Below are 21711 nucleotides of genomic sequence, written 5' to 3'. Positions count from 1 at the left end.
ATTTTTCTTATTGGGGGTGATTAACAAAAATGGCTTTGAAATTGGATGGTCTTGAACGTTTGACCCGGCCGCTTGATCCATGGTTAAATTTTCAAGTTTAATAAGTTTTGCTCCGTGCGGAGTACTTTTGACTTTTGATCTAAGGTTTTCCTGTAGAACAAGTGAAGATTGAAAATTCAAAATCACCCATTGTTAAATTTATTGGGTGTAATTTTCTAGGGAAAAGCGCACAAAGTACCCACTCGGCCTAAATAATTACGTTACGTGTCTATGCCCCCACTAAAATTATTTACGCTAAATACCTTTCTATTACAAAGTTATTACCCGTGTTGCTTGGATTTTTAGAAGCTAATGTCTGCCCACATCGTTAAAACAATAGGTAGTAGAAGATATGCTCTGTTGCATCTATTTAAATCATGCTAATATTCAAATTACCCTATTTTTGTTTGTCTTTTTACTTGTTAATATATTGCTGCTTTATTCATTGTTTCCAATAAACAACATTTTTTATTTTGTATATGTGAAATATTTAAAGAATAATGTATAAATAATATTACGATTAAAATTATTAAATACCTTCCGGGGGGATGTGTTAGAGCTTTCATTTTTTTGTCCTTTTCTCTATTTTATTTTATCCTTTTTTTTTCTGTTTTATTGTTTCATTAAAATTATTAAATAGAAAGATAAAAATATTAATGACTATTTTAGACTAATATATTCATTTTTTTGTCCTTTTCTCTATTTTATTTTATCCTTTTTTTTCTGTTTTATTGTTTCATTAAAATTATTAAATAGAAATATAAAAATATTAATGACTCTTTTAGACTAATATAAATATACAAAAATAAAATAATTAAACTACAACAAAAAATAATTAAGAAGAATACTAGAGTCACTAGTATACTATGACAGTATACTAATTAAGGTGCGTTTTTATGAAATATTTCTATTTTGCAAATAAAAACAAAACCTGTATTTAAATGTGGCTCTATTTTTTTGTAATTCTTTTTACAAAATTTAACTCATTGTGGTACCTTGCCAGTATATGATATATATTAGAGGTGGGCGTTTGGTTCTTCGGTTCGGTTTTCCCTTACTTCGGTTCGGCTATTTCGGTTTCGGTGTTTTGAAAGTGGACACCAAACACCGAACCAAACTAGTTCGGTTCGGTTCTTTCGGTTTCGGTTTTTCGAAGTTTGGTTCGGTTCGGTTTCGGTTTTTTCAATTCAGGCTTTCAGCACCACAGTTTCAGCAGCAGCAGCAGCACAACTGAAACTGCGGCAGCAGCGCAGCCTCGATGTACAAAAATGTTTTGCTGTAATAGTTGGAAGCTTAGAATTAACAACTAAACATGCAAACAAACCACCAAAGAGACAACACCAACTCAGCGATCAGTCAGAAATTTAACAGTACTCTTCCAATCCAAACATATCAAGCTGCAGCACCAAGCAGCAATCAACAAGCAACCATAAACAAACAACAAATATGGGGTCTGGGGAGAGTAGGGTGTACGCAGACCTTACCCTACCTTAGTTATTATAGCAAACTGCTGTTATAAAAACACGTACGATATAGCATAATATGAAAAGTTGGTTCCAAAGATAATATAGTCATTATAGTGAAATGTCATTATAGAGGATGACTGAGGTAGCAAGGTCTGATTGTAACTAATGACACGGTTGCCATAGAATAAAATTAGCTGCTACAGATAAACCCAACCTGGTACTCAGCAAACTAAAAACCCAGGAGATGGATCTAATTTCAGATGAATCAACCAGGCCTTAGCTTCAACTTCTCCACATGCATACTGAACTGATCGACTAACAGCAATAACTCACAATATTACAAGTATAGACACTAGGATTATATTCACAATCGAAATACTGGCTACCAAATAGGCCTTTTCAGTAAACAGAAATAAAAGGAATTTGCCTTAGCTGGGGTTTGGAAAGCTCATTCGCCAACAATGGAATAAAGATCAACAGAAGGAAAGGAGGCTGTTAAATTTTAACAAGGAAATTAACAGTTAAATCCAAGGTAAGAGAATGATGTTAGATTTACATTACAATTTAATCACTTCCAACACAGGTTTTTCCTAACATAAGAGAACTCAACACATTAAATCAATAGCAAGCCGAAGTGCCAAATCAAGTGTCTGCAATGAATCTTTGAAATTTCAAAAGAACATCTTGTAAAATGGAAAAATGGCATAATCTTTTGACATATAGGTGACAACAAAGAAATTAAAAGAACACATTTTGCACAAGTCGACTCACGAACTCATCAATCAAAAAAGACAGTTTAAACGGACAAACAACACAGCAGCCAAACAGCCAAACAGAGAGATTTCAAACAACTACCCATTTAATTACAACAAATTCACAACCACCACATATCATGTTACAACAATCAAAACAGTAGCAAGAAACTCACATCAACTAGTGAAAGAACAGATGAAGTCGATTAGGAGAAGTGTGAGAGAGAGAATTCGCCGCCAGAAGTGATGACTGAGATTAGGAGAATTGAGAGAGAGAAATACTTACTCTGTCGCCGCCGGAACTTGGAAGAGAAGTCGCCGCCGAGATTGGAAGAGCAGCCGCCGCCGGAGCTGTGAACAGTGAAGCTCTGAGACAGTGAACTGAGAAGTGAAAATTAAATGAGACAGTCAACTGAGAAGTGAAAATTAAATTAGGAATAGGGATACGTTAGGTTAGAACTTAGATGTGTGAAGATGGAAGATGGATACGTTAGGTTATTTGATACAAAACAATGAAAGTGGGCTTTTTTTTTGTACTTATCTAACCTCTGATGATTGATATTTGATACAAAATAATGAAAGTGGGCTTGGGTTTTATTTATTTTGGGCTTAAATTTAATGGGCATGGGCTTAGACTATTTAATATTTTTGGGCTAATACATAATATTTCGGTTTAAACCGAAAACCCAAAAAACCGAATACTAAACCCCGAACACCGAACCGAATCCCAAAATTTTTGAAAATTGAAACCGAACCCGAACCGAAAACCCGAAAAACCGAACACCGAAAAACCTAATTAATTCGGTTCAGTCCGGTTTTTCGATTTTTGGTAATTATGCCCACCCCTAGTACAATGTATACTATGTGAAGACAATTAGTAATTAATATGTAGAAAGTAAGGATTTAATAAAGTGTTGACTTGTAATTAATTTAACGAGTCCAAATTCGAAAATGAAATGATGACGGACTATAAAAAAAAATGTGATAACGTAATGCTAGTAATGTTGATAGTAAAATAGTGAAAATGAAAGTAACGATATTAATAGTAGTAGAAATAGAAAATAGTAGCGAAAACAAAGTATTTAGCTCGTTAATAAATTTAGAAGCCCAAGGAAATAAATTAGAATAATGGAGGGACGAAATTGGGTGTCAATAGTTACGAAAGTAATGGAGGTATGGACGGGTAATGATTTTGGTTTGAGGGGCCACGCAAGTTATTTTCTCTTGAAGAAATGAACCAGTCCTTTATGATACCATGTCAGTATATGATATATACTGTGTGGGCATCATAGAGGATTGAGTAGTGTTGGAATGAATCTGCCATCTATGAAACTCAGCTAGTATATAATTATATATACCAGATTGGTATCATAGAGGACTAAGTGTTTTTCATGAAGAAATAAACTGCCAGTCCTCAATGATACCATGTCAGTATATGATGTACCATGTGGGTCAGTCACCATTAATACCCAGCCAGTATATGATATATATCAGATTGGTGTTATAGAAGACTGAGTGTTTTTCTTGAAGGAATGAACTGTCAGTCCTCTATGATACCATGTCAGTACATTATATACCATGTGAGTATTATAGAGGATGAAGTATTATTTTTTGAAGGACTGAACCAATCTTTTATGATACTATGTCAGTATATGATATAATCTTTCTATGATACTTGATCATTATATGTAATACACCATGTGCGTATCATTCTATACTGCAACAATATACTTCTACTGACTAGGTATACTATATGCTAGCATTCATTATTTTTTAAATATAAAAAAGTAAAATTAATTATAAAAAGTATAATATATTAGTTATCCTTTTTATTGATATAGAAAAAAGGAAAAAATAGAATAGCCAAATCATGTGTAAAATAAGATTATAAAAACAAAACATGAAATAAAGAAAGAAATAATCTGAAGAAAAAATGAAATTAGAAAAGGAGAAAAATTGAATGAAAATCACTAGCTATTAAAAAATAAAAATAAATAAAAAGATAAAAAAAAAAGAATGAAATTAGATTATGAAGAACAAAAAAAAAAAGAATTAAATGAAATAAAAAAAGAAACAAAAAATAAAAAATAAAAAGAAAGGAGCTAGAATAAAATACAGAGACTATGGTGCAATAGAAAATAAAGAATAATATGATTTGAAAAAAAAAAATGAACAAAAAAGGAGAGAAAAAAAAACGGAGAAAAGAAAATAAGAAGTAGAGAAATAAGAAAGAATAGAAGAAAAAAAGAGAAAATTACATACAAAAGCTACAATGGGTAGAAAGGGTAAATAGTTTTGGGGGTATAAAAGTAAATGGGCAATTTGCAGGATTGTCCTTCGCTAGGGGTGGTGTTTAATTTTTGCCCTTCAAATTGGTGGTCTTTAAGTTTTGCCCTTCGCCTAATACCCCGAGGTTGTGGGTTTAAACCCTAGTTCAGTAAAAAATAAATAAAAAAATTGCAAGGCAGAGTTTTGCAAATTCTGCCCATGCATTTGGGCCTTAAGGCAGAATTTGCAAATTCGCAATTTGCATGGACAGATTTGTAAAATTCTGTCTTGCGATTTTTTTTTTAATTGAGCTAGGATTCGAACCCACAACCTCCGGGTTATTAGGTGAAGGGAAAAACTTAAAGACCACCAATTTGAAGGATAAAAATTAAAGACCACCCCAAAATGAAGGTCAATCCGCACAAAAAAAAAAAAAAAAAAAAAGGGGGGGGGGGGGGGGGGGGGGGGCATGAAAGTGGACAATTCTTTCCCCAATTTTCTATTGAGAAAGTTACATAAATACTAGTAAATGAGTAAATTATTGCATAATCTACAACCAATTTCATTATTACATTTAGTACAACAAAATAAGTATACTTGGTATACAAAAGAAGAGCATAATCTCTCTCCCGAAATCAAGAAGTTCACATTATAATAAATCCCTAAATTTAAGCTAATCAATTAATTATATCTATATTAATTTCTATAATAAGAACCATTTCTAAGTTAGAAAAGCATCCCACCATCAGATTTGAAAATGTAGACACTTATTGGGTGATATATGAAGATTCTTTTACCCAAAAATAGAATAAAGGTATTGTTTTCATAGATGAATAATGTTTTCATTAAGAAACTTTTTTGTTTTACCTTTTTTTTTTTTGGTGTGTGTGGAAACAAAGTAGATATTATAATAACCACCAACAAAAATCTTCCGCTAAAATCATATTTGATAGTCTTTTTAAGAATGATATATTAATGCTAACATATTAAATATAATTAGGGAATATTTACAAATAAATATCTAGTATAGAGAATATTGGCAAATGAATATCTAGTATAAACCCTACTTTAAAAAATAGTTTTCCTCCCCCAAAATAAAAAAGTCAGATGCATAGGGTTGTTATCTCGTTTTAAATTTATTGTTCCCTCCTTTATATTTTTATTCTTTTACTTTTCACTTTGATGCAATTATCTTTTTGTGACTAAAAGAAATTGTTGGAATTATTTGAATATATAACTATTAAAAAAAGTGCATGAATATTCATATTAATTAGTAACCATTTAATCGCACTTTAGCATGAAAACTATTCTTGTAACTTTTATTTTATAACATCAAAAATAATATATAAAGTATATTATAATATTATATACGGTATATAATATTAAGTATATTGTGATATTGTGTACATTATATAATATTAAGTATACTCTATGCAACATATAATATTGGTATAATATTAAGTATATTGTTCTATTATATACATTATATATATTATGTATACCATATACAACATATAACTGGTATAATATTAAGTATATTGTGCTATTGTATACATTATATGATATTAAGTATCTTATATACAACATGTAACACCGGTATGTCAATTATTATAATGATATAAAATACATATAAACACACACACACAAAAGGGTTCTGCGTAGCTAGTTCATGGGTCAGAAGAGCATAATCTTATTTGCTTGAACACTACAATCTTTATATATATAAATATTAAGTGGCTGTTCTTTGTCGAGAATCATGTATTTATGTAAGCTTCCTACTTTTGTATACATCTCATTTGGGGTTGGGGCGGGAGGAGAGGGGGGATGGAGATGATTTTGAAAGAAAGAGAAAGTAAAAAGTGGATATGCATTAATGATAGTAATTTCTATTGATATTTAAGGAGTGTAAAAAGTTGTATTTTTATAATTAAAAAGTTAAAATTTTTAAAAAATTGTATTTATGTAATTTTTAAAAAGTTATTGTAATCTTTTTAATTAACATTTTTAAAAGTTGTATTTTTGTGACTTTCCCTTTTCTTAGAGATTCTTATGGGAGGCGTAGCCCACAGCCCAGAACGGTTTGGTTAGTTGAATTAGATGCTCAATTTCACAAAATGCCTCAATACCCAGCTTTTCTTTTCTAAATTTTTATAAGCATCATGTATTCGGTATACATTGGCTCAACTATTCCATATTTGCATTGTTAAAGAAATGTATTTTGGGTCTTAACTCAACCTCAAAAGTTAGTTCAAGAGGTAGCGGTATAAAGAGACCACTCTTTGGCTTAACATCAAAATATTTGAATTGAGATGGGTTCTGCTGTGATACCATGTTGAAGAAATGGATCTATAGTTAAGACTTAAGATGAAGGAATAACTTTTCCTTACCAAAGATTTTTTCATACTCGAACCTGAGATCTCTGGTTAAGGAATAAGCAGTCTCATCTATTACATCACACCCTTTTGAGGTGAAAAAAGAAAAGTAAATAATGTTACTTTCTTGATTCAATTCAATTTTAATAAGTCCAACGAGTTGAGATCAATGGCCCCCACGAATGAAGGAAATTTTAAACGGAGAATGTACTTATTCACTAGATCCCCTTATTTAAAAGCAGTGGAAACAGGAATTAATAACAGCAGCAAATTATATAATAACAAGATTTTATTATATCCTCTGTGAGAAGACATAGAAGTTCCATTTCCATCCATTCATTTCGTAAATCAATCAAATCATGTTCATAGCCGCCCAAGTTTTATATTAATCGAACAAAATTTAACACGTATCTTTTGCGTGCATTTTATTACTTGATCAAATATGGGACATAAATGTTCCCTTTTTCGCAATTCCTCCAAGCTTCCTATCTCTCTCCTATCTTACCAGTGAATTATGAGTTTCTCTTCTTTTCTTAGTTTCCATAGATAGGTACCATATTGAGCTTTCATTCTTTCAGTAAGTAATAGCCTGTTTGGCCAAATTTTTGTTACTACTATATTTTGTGTCATTTCTTGAACGGTCACAAATACTTTTTTATTATGTATTACTATGAGAAATTCAATGTGTATTGCACTCCTCCGATTGATAGATTCTTCGGGAAAAAAAAAAAACTGAAGTGGAGAATTGTTCCTGAAAATCAAAGCTCTACCAGGATATTTGCATTATCAACTCAACCAGCACAATTAGGGTTGTCATTTCTTTGTTTGATATGTTATACATAACTATAATAAAATAAAAATTAAAAAAAAACTATTAGATACTCAACAAATTATTAAAAAAATTAAAATTTAGTAAGAACTATGTTGATTGTTGTAACTAGGGTTGTTCAAAACCGAACAGTAACCGACAACACAACTGCAAAATCAGCTTATTGGCTTATTGGTATTGGGTTATCGAATTAACGGTTGGTGGACGGATTAAAATTTTACAGTTAGCGGTTTAACGATCCGGGGGCGGATTACTCAATTTTCTTATCAGGTAGACCGTTAACCCATTAAGAATTATCATAATTACATTTTACCCCTCTATATATAAAGTATCTATTGTAAACCCTAATGCTCCCTTCTTAATTTTTCTAGATTATTTAAGGATTATTTATTTGTTTCGTGGTACTGGAAAGTTACAAAGTTCAAGTTATATTTTGTGGGCACGTGTGTAGGGTAGGAAGCAAGAGGGAAGAGTGTTGATTTGAGAACCCAAAAAAAAGAAGAAGATCAAATACAAAACTAAAAATGTTGTTCAGTGTAGTATATGTTTTTGCAAATCTACTTGATTTTCTAGTATTGCTTGCTAGTTTCAAGTGCCTAACAGAGAGTATACACTTGGTCAACATTAATGTGTTCTGTTATCAAATATTATGTATATTGTGGTGGATGTCCATAACTCCTAAAAAGTTACTCCCACTACTTTCTTCATGATGTAGCTATTAAATCTCCCCTCCTATCTTCATTATGTAAATATTAATTCCCACACCTTCATAAATCCGTCAACCGGTTCGGTTTTACCGGTTCAAACCGGTAACCGGAACGGGAACCGATTGAACCGGTTAACCGGTTCCGGTTAACCGTTTATTATATACCGGTCCGGTTTCAATTTTTTTGAAACCGGAACCCAACCGGTTAAACCAGTAAAACCGGTGGAATTTAAAAAAAATAAAAAAAAAATAGTTTGTAGCTGTTGGCAGGCTGGTAGCCCAATGGACCGTTGGGCAACGGTCCATTTGCAAAAATGGTCGTTGCCAAACGGTCCCCAACTCATTTTTTGCCCCCCCCCCCCCCCCCCAAACCCCCCAAACTTTTTTTAACACTTTAACCCATTCCCCACCCCTATATAAACCCCTCTCCATTTCCATTTTAATCCACACCAATTCACTATTCTCTTTCTCTCAAATCTCAATCTCTCAATTATAGTTACTTTGCAACAATTAGCCACTTTAAATTTCTCTCAAATAAATATTATAAAGTCTTATTATAGTTTCAATTATTAATTTTGCAATTATAATATTGTTGGTGGAGTTGGTGATTTTGCAACAATCCGAAGTAGCTTTGGTGGATTTGCAATTGTAGCCGCCTTCACTTTGTTGGAAATTAGTCCGGCAATTTGGTACCTTCGTTCCAACTCTATCTTTATTTTTTGCAATTTAATTTGTTGCAATGCATTTTCTTGTGATTTATTTGAGTGTGATTTAAATTATTCCATTTAATAATGGCGAAGAGATTTAGACGTTGTGCCGGTAGTAGTGGTATTGTTAGGCGTGGGCTTAATGAGGAAACATTTGTGGAAGAAACACCTAATTTAGGTATTGATATTGGTGGAAATAATCCACTTTTAATTCATGAGGTAATGCAACAACATTATACCGACACTTTTAATGAAATTGATGATGATGATGAAACACAACCCCCCGAAAATCCCATAGGAGATACATGTCCTGCACAATCACATACATAAGACAAACCGCCTAGAACTCGTAAGTCAACCGCTAAAATTTGGAAATTTATGACTAAGGATAGGGAAAGTCAAACAGCTAAATGTACCATATGTGGACAAGTATTTACTTTTAAGCAAGAAACTAGTAAGGATGGTGGAACGGGTACACTAAATGGTCATATGAGAAAGAAACATATGGATGTTTGGGGAGAGCAAACGGGTTCAAATGTGGGGGGTATTCAAATGACGATAGACCCACGAACCGGTAAAAATTTTAAGTATGACAAGAAAAAAGAGCGTGTAGAATTAGCTAAAATGGTAGCTTATGATTGTTTACCATTTTTCTTTCCTTCGGGTTTGGGGTTTGTTACTTACATTCAACGTTGTTATAATCCGTTATTTGAGGGTATTCCTAGAAGTACTTGTAGAGCGGATGTTATAGATTTGTATAAAAATATAAATTTTATTTGCGTCATGTATTTAATTTTTTAAATTGTAATGTTTCTCTTACCGCTGATTTGAGTCTTAGTCTTAACAAGTTAGATTTTTTTTGCTATTACATGTCATTGGGTTGATGACAATTGAGTTATGCAAAAAAGAATTATAGTTTTTTTATATGATGAAGAAAAAGGTCGTCACGATGGAAAATTTTTAGCGGATTCAATGTCTACTATTATGAGATTTTTTAACATTTATAGAAAAACACTTTGTATTGCTTTAGATAATGCTTCTAATAATACAAAGGCGATTGGTCTTTTAAAAAGAGAACTAAACCCTCCGCTAAGAAATATTTTTCATGTAAGATGTAGTTGTCACATTTTAAACTTAATTGTTAAAGATGGTCTTGTGCGTTTTTGACGATTCTATTCAAAAAGTTAGAGATGCGGTTGCGTTTCTTTTGTGTAATGCTAATAGGGGAAGAATTGGAGATTTTAAGAATGCTTGTGTGGAAAATAACCTTAGACCTAGGAAAATTCAAGTAGAAATTGAGACGAGGTGGAACTACACTTACATTATGCCACAACAAGCATATGAGTATAGGATTCCCATACAACAAGTTCACAACAAATATAATATTAATAGTGATGATTGGTTAAATTTTACGGATTGGGAAGATGTTAAGTAATGTGTTGAACTCTTAGAAATTTTTTATAATGCAACTCTTGCTTTTTCTAAACAATTCTATCCCACGGTAACCGAAATTTTAGCCTACTTAGCGAAAATAGCTAGAGTTTTACAAGAGTATAAATATAAACCCGGTTATCAAGTGACTATTTTTTATATGACAAAAAAATTTAAGAAGTATTTTTTTCCCATCCCAACTTTATTTATATTGGGTTCTCTTTTAAATCCTTGTTTAAAAGTGTCTTATACTAAAACATTGGTTGGTCAAATTTATACATTTTTAGAAATTGAAGCGGGAGTTCAACCATCTTTAGCTGAAGCCGAACTCGCTATTGATGACGAGTTTAGAAAAGTTTTTACTCATATTCTAATTTGGAAGAACATGCTACACCCGTTGCTCTACGCCCTACTACATCTCAAAGTAGCAAAAAGGGCTTGTCGGATTTAAAAGTTTTACATTCACATCCAACTCCTTCTTGTAATGCAAACTTTGATGAATATCACTTTTATTTGATGCAGCCAAATGTGGATATCAAGGAACTAGATGAGTTGGACGTCTTAGCATGGTGGAAGAAATACAAGGCTAGTCATCTGATACTCTCAAGAATAGCTCGAGATATCCTTACGGTTCAAGTATCAACCGTGGCTTCGGAGAGTGCATTTAGCCAAGGAAGACAACAAATTGGAGACCATAGACACTCGTTATCCGGCTTTAGCTTGCAAGTACTAGTGTGCATTCGCGATTGGATTAGATCGGAGCGACGCAACCAAAACTTAGAAGCGGAGGAAGGCGAAAAGAAAGAGTTTGAAGATTTGATAGCAAGTGGACCAGACCAAATGGAAGACTTTGAAGATATCTCCATGGTCGAATATGATATGGGGGAAATTAACCAAATGATTGAGAATTGGTGATTTTATTATTCTACTATTTCTTTGTATTATTTGCAAGTTAAAAAAAACTACATCTTGCAAATAAATGTTATCCAAGAATGAATAAAATATATGGCTCATTGAGCTTTCTTCTATTTACCCGTGTTCATATTTTTACTTATATTAAGTTAGGAGTATACCTAAAATATACTAAAAATATACTTATAATATACATCTACTTAAATTAAAAACTAGGAAGTTATATACTTGAAAAATAACTAAAATATACTAAGAATATACTTATAATATAAATATACTTAATTTATAAAATACGAATTTATAAACTTAGAAAAAAATTATAGTATGTATATAAGTTATAAGTCAATATAGTATACATATAACTTAAACATATATATATAACCTAAGTATATTGATATATATAAGTATATTCTTAGTATATTTTAGGTATATGTAGTATAACTTAAGCGCATATATATATATACGTATATGCTGCCTGTATTGCTGTTAGTCAGTTAATATATAAACCTTACATATAAATAAATATAACATATGTAAATATACCTACAATATACTAATAAATACTATAATATATATATAATATACAAAAAAAAAAGAGGTTTTGCCACTTTTGAACCAGACCGGTCCGGTTTCGATTATTTAACCGATAAACCGGAAGCGGATGGCCGGTTCCGGTTTTTGAACCGGAAACCGGCCAGTTTGTTAACCGGTTACCGGTCTGGTCCGGTTCAAACCGGTTAACGGGCTTACACCTCCATGATCTTCCCCCATAACCTTCATAGTTATTATCTTTTTTATTGCCACCTTTTGACTATCCTCTATGTAGTAGTATATATAGAGATATAATAGGTGATGTACTTAGACTTGAACACACTTGGATGAATAAGAAATCTCTCCTCTCTTGTCTCTCTCTATTTCTATTATTTTTATCCTTTACTATTATTACTCTTTTAGCTTAATTTTTTTACAACACGTTATCAGCACGAGCCTCTAGCCAGTTGAGTTATATTCGGGTTGTTCTACCTCGAACTGTGACGCCTAGCGACAATTTTATTGGTGCTGCCTCTTGCTGATCACTTAGGGCAACATATTGTTGCATATCTTGAATGATCACGCTGCCAGGTGATATCATAATAATCATCTCTATGAAATTTAGTTTTACTGTTTTATAACATCTTTATAATCTAAACTGTTCCTACGAGAGAAGAAAAAAGATTAGTCATTTGTGGAGGAAATTAGAGTCTTACCTTTAGATAAAAGCAAAATCAGTGACCTTTTTTCAATTTTTGTTATGACCGACCCTCTATTTTTCTTTATCCTGATCTAATGTTTGCATATAAACTGGATGCCATTTGGTTGTAGTTTTATTATGAATTCATGATATCTATTGTGAGATGAATTTATTAAGAGAATTTTTTGTCTTTTTGTGAAGCCTAAGGAAAGTTAATCCCTGCCTGTTGAATACTCTCCTAACATTTTTTCTTTTTGCAGAGAAGTGACGGCTATAAAATTTCTTGCTTATATGGATGAGCACATTATATTGGCCTAGAAATGGATTAAGTGCCTATAAGATTGTGTATATTTGGGATAACTCTCAGCAGTTTTATTCTGATCTTGTTCTTTACTTCTGATTAGAAAATAATGAGTACTTCTTTGATACACAAAAAGTGACTGTTGCAAAAGCCTTCTTAAGCCTTGAAACGACCGGGAGCGAGAAAAAAAACTTCAGAAAATGTTACTAAACATGTCGATCTGCAATTTTATTCATACGTTGTACTGTTGATTATTCTTCCCAATTAGACTATTCTAAAGAAATTCAAGGCCAGTGAGTGGTAATATTTTTAAAGGATCAAAGGGTAAGCCCCATTGCACTTTGACTTATCATGCCATTATTTGAGGGTAAGACAGTGGATTCAAGTCCCATAGCACCAAGAGGTTAAGACATCGGGTTTGAGTCCGGTGCACTATGATGGTAATATAAGATAATGGGTTCAAGTCCCATCGATTTATGGTCTAACACGCTTTTGTATCGATAAGACGGTGAGTTTGAGTCCCGATGCACTATATTAATGATGACTAAGGCAAAATAATGTGCATTTGATGAAAAATCGTGAAGCCCGTCCCACTTGATATGCTCCATTCCGTGAGGGGAATGTGGTAGCAGTTCATAATAAGTCTAAATGAAAATAAGTGGTTAAACGAATGAATGTGGACGTGGCAAAGGACAAAATAATGTTAATCATCATTGTGGTTATATAAGTGGAAGAACATTATGAGTTCTCTAAATGGTCCTTTAAAGGTGAAGGTAATTTTTGTCATCAATATGTTATGAAAAGTTATTGGACATGTGGTTGTCGTGAGACCCAATTGGATAAAATTTTATAAATCCTCGATCAAAAGAAAGGAATACAACTTTAAAGTGATGGTGAGGAGGGTCTATGAATATGATAAAGACAATAGGCTTATAATGAAAATTTATGAAGCACGTATATATGATTATAATTCATTCCTTGACGAGAATGTGACTTGTGATAAGCATCGTGAATGCTCACCCATTTTTTAAAGTGAAATATGTAAAATTATGGATAAGAACGCGCGCATGTATTATTGGATAAATAACACAACTCGCCTCTACGGGAGGTTTGAGAGAAAAAATTATTTTGGCATAAATGGTCATTGGTCATGTACTTTTGGTACGTCACAAATATGGTCTTATTATGAATTACCAAAGGATAAAAGTACGGATAAGTCTTGCTTATAAAGGTTTTGGACATGACCATAATGATAGCTACTCCCTAAAAGAAGATGTTAACCATGCAGACGGTATTATAAAATTTGTGGTAGTACACAATAAATCGGGAGCTCTAGAAAAGCTAATTTGTTGCTACCTGGAGGAATGAAATTGTTCATAATATTGGCGTTGTAGTAAGTCTCAAAAGAAACTTTTTAAATTTCAAAGGCATTGGCCAAATATGAATTATATTGAGATTATAAATTATGAGAAGCTTTAATATCTTCAAATTACTACAACTATAGCGGGTAAACAAAATGTATATGAATGTTGCCCCCTTTTCCTCCGAATTTTTACCACATAAATACAAGCATGATGGAATCACATGCTACGGAAGTTGGTATGACCGTTTGGCCATCCCGGTTCAAGTGTGATGCGAAAATAATAGAGAATTCATGTGGTTATATATTGAAGAAATAAAATATTCTTCAAGAATTCTCTTGTGCTGCCTATTCTCATGATGACAAATTGATTAATTTACCAGCTAAGGTTAGGATTGTATCCTATGATTTTGGAACGTATAAAAGGTGATATATATATGGGCCCAATCACCTGTCATGTGTTCCGGTTTAATATTATATGGTTTTAATAGATGCATCTATGTTATGGTCACATGTGCATTTGGTATCAACTTGCAATTTGTTTTTTGCAAGATTGTTTGCTCAAATTTTTAAATTAAGAGCACGATTCCAAATTATGAAATGATGTTGATAACGCTGGTTTATATCCAAGTTGGTTTAGCAGAAATCGTATGCCTCCAATTATAGCTAAACAATTGGTTATAAGAACAAAACTCCCAAAAAAAGAAATTTAGGATGAGATATGCTATTGAATATGAAGCAGCACTTGTATGCATCAAGCCAACAAATTATGATAACTTCCCCCATCACAATTGCCAATTGGTTCAGGGTTAGGAACCAAGTAATTTCCGTCTAGAAATTTGAATGTGCGGTATATGATTTATTTGCTCCACCAGCGCACATAGATGGGTCCCCAAATAAGGTTGGATCGTAAATGTTATATTTCCTAACAATAGGGGGAGAGATGATAAGCGGCTGGGAAATAAGGTATATGTAATGAATTATCACTGGTGTGATCCTCGTTGAAAAGATAATTCAAGTTAATTGCCAGACGCGTTTTGTCACTGTTGACACCCAATTTTGTCCCGCCTTTCTTCCAAAATATTTATTTACACTTCTAATACTTTTGAAAACTTAAAGAATAGTTATTTATTAGAATTATTAGCTTTCTATTAATATCGTCATTCTTCATTATCCAAATGTTATAATATTGCGATCACTTAATATTATAATCGTCATGACCACTTTAAACATTTATATTTGTCGTTTTATACAAATCGCAACGCATTTATTTTATACAATTAAACGATAGCATTTACTTTTTTTTTTTTTTTAACTTTTAAATATTATCGCACAACTATTACGATATTATATGATTTTTTCATTTGAATGCAAATAAATATAATTTTATATTAAATAATATTTTAGCATGCGTTAATATATAATTAACTAAAGAGAGTCTTTTCATTTTTAAACTTAGAGGCCTAGAAGTTAAAGGAAGAATGGAGCAAAGGCCGAAAGACAATACAATTTCAAAATTCAACCCTTGAAAGAATGGCCCATCTGCCTCCATTCAAAGTCGGCCAGCCCAACGCAAATGACCAGCCCATCAACCAAATTAGCCCATTTAATTCTTTCTCTTGAATTGAGACTATACCTAAACGTATTTGTCTCCTCAAAAATGCCGCTCAGCAACCTTCCTCCATTTTTGATGAAGAGCTTCCATCAATATTTTCAAAGTCAGAATTGCTACTCCATTTCGGTGCAATGTCTTCATCGCTCTCCCACCATTACAAGTAAGGGTCCTAAAGCTCCAATTCACTTTCTGAATTCCATTTTATTCTTATTTAACCCACTGTCAAGAGTTTTGGACTATCCCAATAGCCTTGACTTTTTTCAAACTTCTCTTGCTATGCTATGTTGATAGATAAAATCAGAATTGCCAAAGTTTGCTCCACCTTTTTGGTGAATATTTCTGTAAGCGTCGCTGGCCTTAGCAGAAGAGGTCAAAAATTTTGTTTGAATTTCCCAACCTTAACGTTTCAAAATCCCGCCCAAAATCCAACTCTAGGAGCCCTAATTCTTCTCTATGAATAACAACACTTGGGAATAAATAAGAGAAAAAAGGTTCTGGCCGCCACTCTTGCCCTAAAAAACTCTTGTTTTCTTCTCTTTTCTTACCTCCTAAAAGTTCAACTTCTTGCTGCCATTTTTTTTACATAAAAAAAAAATACTCAAGTTCGAGGTCGGATTGCATCGGATCTAAGATCCCCGCACCCCGTTCACTGCACCATTAAAAGGTAATTTTCCTATCGTTGGCATTTTCTATGTTTGTTCCAGTTCTACATTAGTTTTGCATTGGCTGTCTTTAGTTTATTTGGTGTATAAGAGGATGTTTTAGATATTTATTTTTGTATTACATGCTGATTCCATTATCATGTTTCAGTTGTTGGCACTAGATAAATGAGGTTAACAAGCCTCCTTTTCTTGTTTCGTTTTAGAGAAATTATGGTTTGGAGTAGTGTTTAAAATCCTGCTGGCCGAGAAATGTGCATCTGATCTTTAAGTGCATAATATGACCGCTCGGGGTATTCTGAATATCTGAACAAGCATGAACATTTCTCTTGTAAGCTTGATGCGGTAATAAAGTATACATTGCTCTATAGTTGAACTGTAGTTGTGTTGAGATAGCTACTGGCTTGGTTTGTCTGTTTGTAGATTACTTAAGATAAAAATCTTGTTTGTGTATATGTTAAGACGATTGGGAAAAGAATGTTTTAAAAGAAAAAGAAGGTGAAGTTTAAAATGGAAAGTAACAGTTGATAGTATGTGAAACACTTTCTGCTTTTGTGTGCAGATTCAGTTTTGAGTTCTGCCTATCTCTAATAAGTCTCAGTCTAAAGTGTTGCTAGTAAGAGGTTATTTTTCTTCATCTGATTCTTGCTTTGGTTATACCTCTTTAGAGTTTAAGATAAGATTCTGCAAGCTTGACTTCAGCTTGGGATAGGAATCGTGTTCATTTTAATAGCGGAGTAATTTTTAAGAACAGTGAGAATCTGTAAGGTTTATTTCCATACAGAAAAAAATCATTTTTGTCCCATTTTACTAAACAGCTTATAGATTTAGAAATAGCTCATGAATTCTTTCAACTTACTCAGCCTAAACTTATTTGTAGACCATGAGATGTACTGACTCTTTCTTTCAAAAGACTTGCCATGATTTGTGCTTAGCATCCTATTTTGATAAACTAATATGGTGAAGTAATTTGAAGAACATAATTTTTCCTTTTGTGCTTGAGCATTTCTTGGTCTGTCTACTAAATGAAAACGTGTTTGTTCCTAAAAGCTGGTTAAGTTTAAGTCCTAATACTTAAAACATACAGTTTAGTAATTGAGTTCCAGGACTGTCACCTTTGAAGATCTAGAAATGAAGAGTTCAAAAATGAATCATTTCCATTCTTTATTTGCAAGACAGACTTTTTAACAGATTGCTTCAACTGGTGTGTATTGGCAAACTAAATGTTAGTCTTACTATATGTCCCATTTCATTTCGCATTAAATGTTAGCCTTTTTTTAGAGTCAAATAAGGAATTTGGTATAAGTTCTTACTTGTGTGCATTTCTGGAATTATGATTTGGTTTCATACAGTGCCTGCTATGATGTTTAAACAACTTTCCTGTAAAGTTCACTAAAGGGTATGGTCAATGAAAATATTAAATGATTCACTTGTTTGATTCCCTGCCCTTAAAACTGTTGAAATGAAGATAAGGAATCTGCTTTTTGTTATAATCTGCATTAGTTTAAAGAAGCTGAGCTTGACTTATTGTATCCCTTGTTATTTGTATCACCCATCTGAACTTGTCTTTTATACCCATATGCTCAAAACTGATTTCGTGATTAAATACCGGTAGTTATACTTAAGGTCTTAGATATTATAGGATTTAAAATATATCGGTTGAAGGCAGATTTTATCATGCGTGCTAATCATGAAACCTTAGTATGTACTCCATGATTATATCTGGGAATCTTAGGTAATAAGGTTTTCCATCCTTGGTTATTTTTAGTTTAATATTAAAGAAGATACATCCTGCTATGTAATCTGTTCTGTGTCTCACTTTATTAATAATGTGTGTTCTCCTCATTTCTTTTATCTCTTGTTCGTATCGCGTCTTGAATGTAATCTCCGTGTTTGTTTAAATGAAGATGGTATATTGATAAATCCAATGATTTTTCTTTGACTAATATACTGTGAAAATTGCTTATGTATATTATCTATTTAAGTACACGAAACTTGGAAAGAACGTGTCAAAATCTCATATACTAAATTAAAACATTATGGAACTTTGTCAAGATATATGTTCAGTTTGATAGTTTTCATACTTTAAATTATACGGCTGATTTGTATGAAGAATTTGTTTAATTTCCCGTGTTTTTTTTTGTATCCTGCATTCTAATCCTTTTTTCTCCTCGTCTTTGTTTACATGTGCACCCTGGGAGCAAATGGAGTCTTAATTCGGGACTCTTGCAAACTTTGAGTCTTAACCCAAGGCTCTCCTATTACCAAGCATGGAGTCTATTCCGCAGATTTTCTTTTAAATGCATCAAATCTGTCAAGGGGAACGAGCAAAATTGCTCGGGACTTCTTTTGGCTATCTTTCTATAACCAGTCATTCCATTTTCATTTTTTATTTTATTTTATTGCATTTTTTAATTTATTTGCTAAATACAATCGCAGGTTTGGTGTATCCCTGTTTTGGGATTTTAGGATAAACTTAGTTAGAGTAGGTTTTTATTCTATCATTTGGACTATTCCAATCATTTATTATTAATAAAGTAATATTTTCATCACTTAAAGAGTGGTAATATTTATATAAGAACTGAAGATGAATCTGAAAACAATTCTTCGAAGGTAGTATTATATCCGCTGAAATATATTAGTGCACTGTTTGGGCTGGTATTTTTATTATTATTATTATTTTGCAAATCATATTTTATTTTCTCGCTAAAATCGTGGCTTTCCAAACAACTAGACTAAAAATTCCGTTTTCAGTTTTGGCATATTTTGAGGTAAAAGAATACTGTTTTATAAAACTTACTTCGAATCATTCAAATTCAATAATATTTCAATATGTGAAAGTGCCAAGGATTTGTAAAGATTTCTTTTATATTCTATTCTAGTTTCAAAACTATTACGTTGACTGCTCTTATTTATATTTTAATGCTATAAGCTTGCTAGTTACAAGTTATTTTTCTCAAATGGTTATAAAGTATCTAAAATGCTATACTTATATTTTAAGGCTATTTTTTTTAAAACCTAAGTTTGGTCGGTTAACCGTAGTTAACGGATCTTAAAGGATGTTTAACCCCTTCCCTTTAGGATAATTAGGACCCTTACCGAGAATCACGTTAGTTAAGTAGACCATTAATTGGAGTTAATTTTTAGCATTTACTTAGTTAATAATTAGGTGTCTTAATTCACCATTAAAATAATTAGGTGGCGACTCCTTAAATAAAATAATATAGGAATCATCAATATTATGTATATTGTGGTGGATGTCCATAACTCCTAAGAAGTTACTCCCACTACTTTCTTCATGATGTAGCTATTAAATTTCCCACCTCCTATCTTCATTATATAAATATTAATTCTCACACCTCCATGATCTTCCCCCATAATCTTCATAGTTATTATCTTTTTTATTGTCACCTTTTGACTATCCTCTATGTAGTAGTATATATAGAGATACTAGATGGCCTATGCCCGTGCTGCGCACGCATCCAACACTTCGGATTATAGTGTATCTATGTATATGTAGTTGTGTTTATATATATATATACTATGTTCAAAATACGATTAATATAACATTGTAGTTTGTGCTCCGTATCTAAAACTTTATTTTATTCGTGTTTGCTACGAAAATTTATTAATATTTTTTAAAAGAGAAGACTTGTTTAAAAGGAAACTATTTTCCTCTCTTTGAGATAAAACAATAGCAATATTTAAGCATCAGTTGATACTTTCAATTTTAATTCGATTAATTTAAAGGTGTAAAATAATAATTATTTTTTATCAAATTTTAATTTAGATAATTCTAATTCAAATTATTAAATTAATTTTACATGTTTAAAACAAAACAAAGTAGAAATTGATTTTCTATTTAAATGAAGAAATACTATTTTTTAATTTTTGGTAAATATTCTCGGTTTAGCTCATTTTACTTGTCATGTTATCTTTTGGATGTTTTTTTAAGAAAATGTCGATTAGAATTATAATTTGACTAATTTACCTTATTCATTATTTGATCTCCATTTGATATATATTTTTTTTACGACATTAATCTTTTTTCACATTTATTAGAGTAAGAATAAAAATAAAAAAGTAATTAAATTCTATCTTATTTTAAAATATAAATATTTTAAGTATATTTATTTTAGTAAACATAACAAATAAATGACATGGCGGAATAACAAATACAACAGTTTAATATCTACATTAGATCTCAGGCTAATATAAAAAAAATTAAGAAAATTGTATGGTTTGACTACTTAACCTTTTGAAGAAAAGTAATTTCATTTGCTCCCACTAATGGATTGATACGCACGCGGCAATGAATCTATCATTATTGACTTAATGAGATACTTTAGAAATTATATGAATATTGTTTGATTTTTTAATATGGGGTGGACTTTTTTTTTTTGACATTATTAATTTGCACTATATATATATATATATATATATATACACACATACTATGTTAAAACACGATTAATATAACATTGTATTTTGTACTCTGTATCTAAAACTTTATTATATTAGTGTTTACTACGAATACAAAATCTGCACTTTTTTTTTTTACATTATTTTTTTTAATATGGGGTTCACTTTTTTTTTTTATATTGCTTGATTTTGTTAATATGGGGTCCACTTTTTTTACCGTGGGTTTGGAGAGGGTGGGGTCCACTTTTTTTTTCATGAGTTTGGGGAGGGTGGGGTCCAACCTTTTTTTTTTTTTTAAGAGTGACTGTCGACGAAGCATGGGTAAACTGATGCTTCTATATATTAGAAAAATAGAAATATAATAAAGTATTTCTATCTACTTTTTAGAAGAGTTGGTAATATAAAGTATAAAACATCATTTTTTTTGCCCTTAAATAAAAAAGTGGGTGGGATCACAAAGGATTTTTTTACTCTTAAATAAAAAAGTAGGACCGAATACGGACGACGATCTTGCCTCTATAAACCGGCTCTTCTATATAATAGTAATAGTAAAGTAATACATATAATTCTTTTATCAATTTTGATTTTGATAATTCTAATTCAAATTATTATATTAATTTTACATGTTTAAGATGAAACGA

At 31.7% G+C, this 21711-nt stretch overlaps 1 long non-coding RNA gene across 1 annotated transcript; it reads left to right on the top strand.

Moving 5' to 3' along the window:
• The first annotated feature begins 16033 nt into the window (after positions 1-16033).
• LOC132615084 (uncharacterized) lies at positions 16034-19200 on the top strand. The gene is made up of 2 exons (XR_009572542.1): positions 16034-16149; positions 18850-19200. It is a non-coding gene; the product is annotated as an uncharacterized LOC132615084 (long non-coding RNA).
• The last annotated feature ends 2511 nt before the right edge of the window (positions 19201-21711 follow it).

The sequence above is a fragment of the Lycium barbarum genome, chromosome 10 (genome assembly GCF_019175385.1).
Source record: "Lycium barbarum isolate Lr01 chromosome 10, ASM1917538v2, whole genome shotgun sequence".
Classification (NCBI taxonomy): Eukaryota; Viridiplantae; Streptophyta; class Magnoliopsida; order Solanales; family Solanaceae; genus Lycium; species Lycium barbarum.
This window is presented reverse-complemented; position numbering and strand designations above follow the sequence as displayed.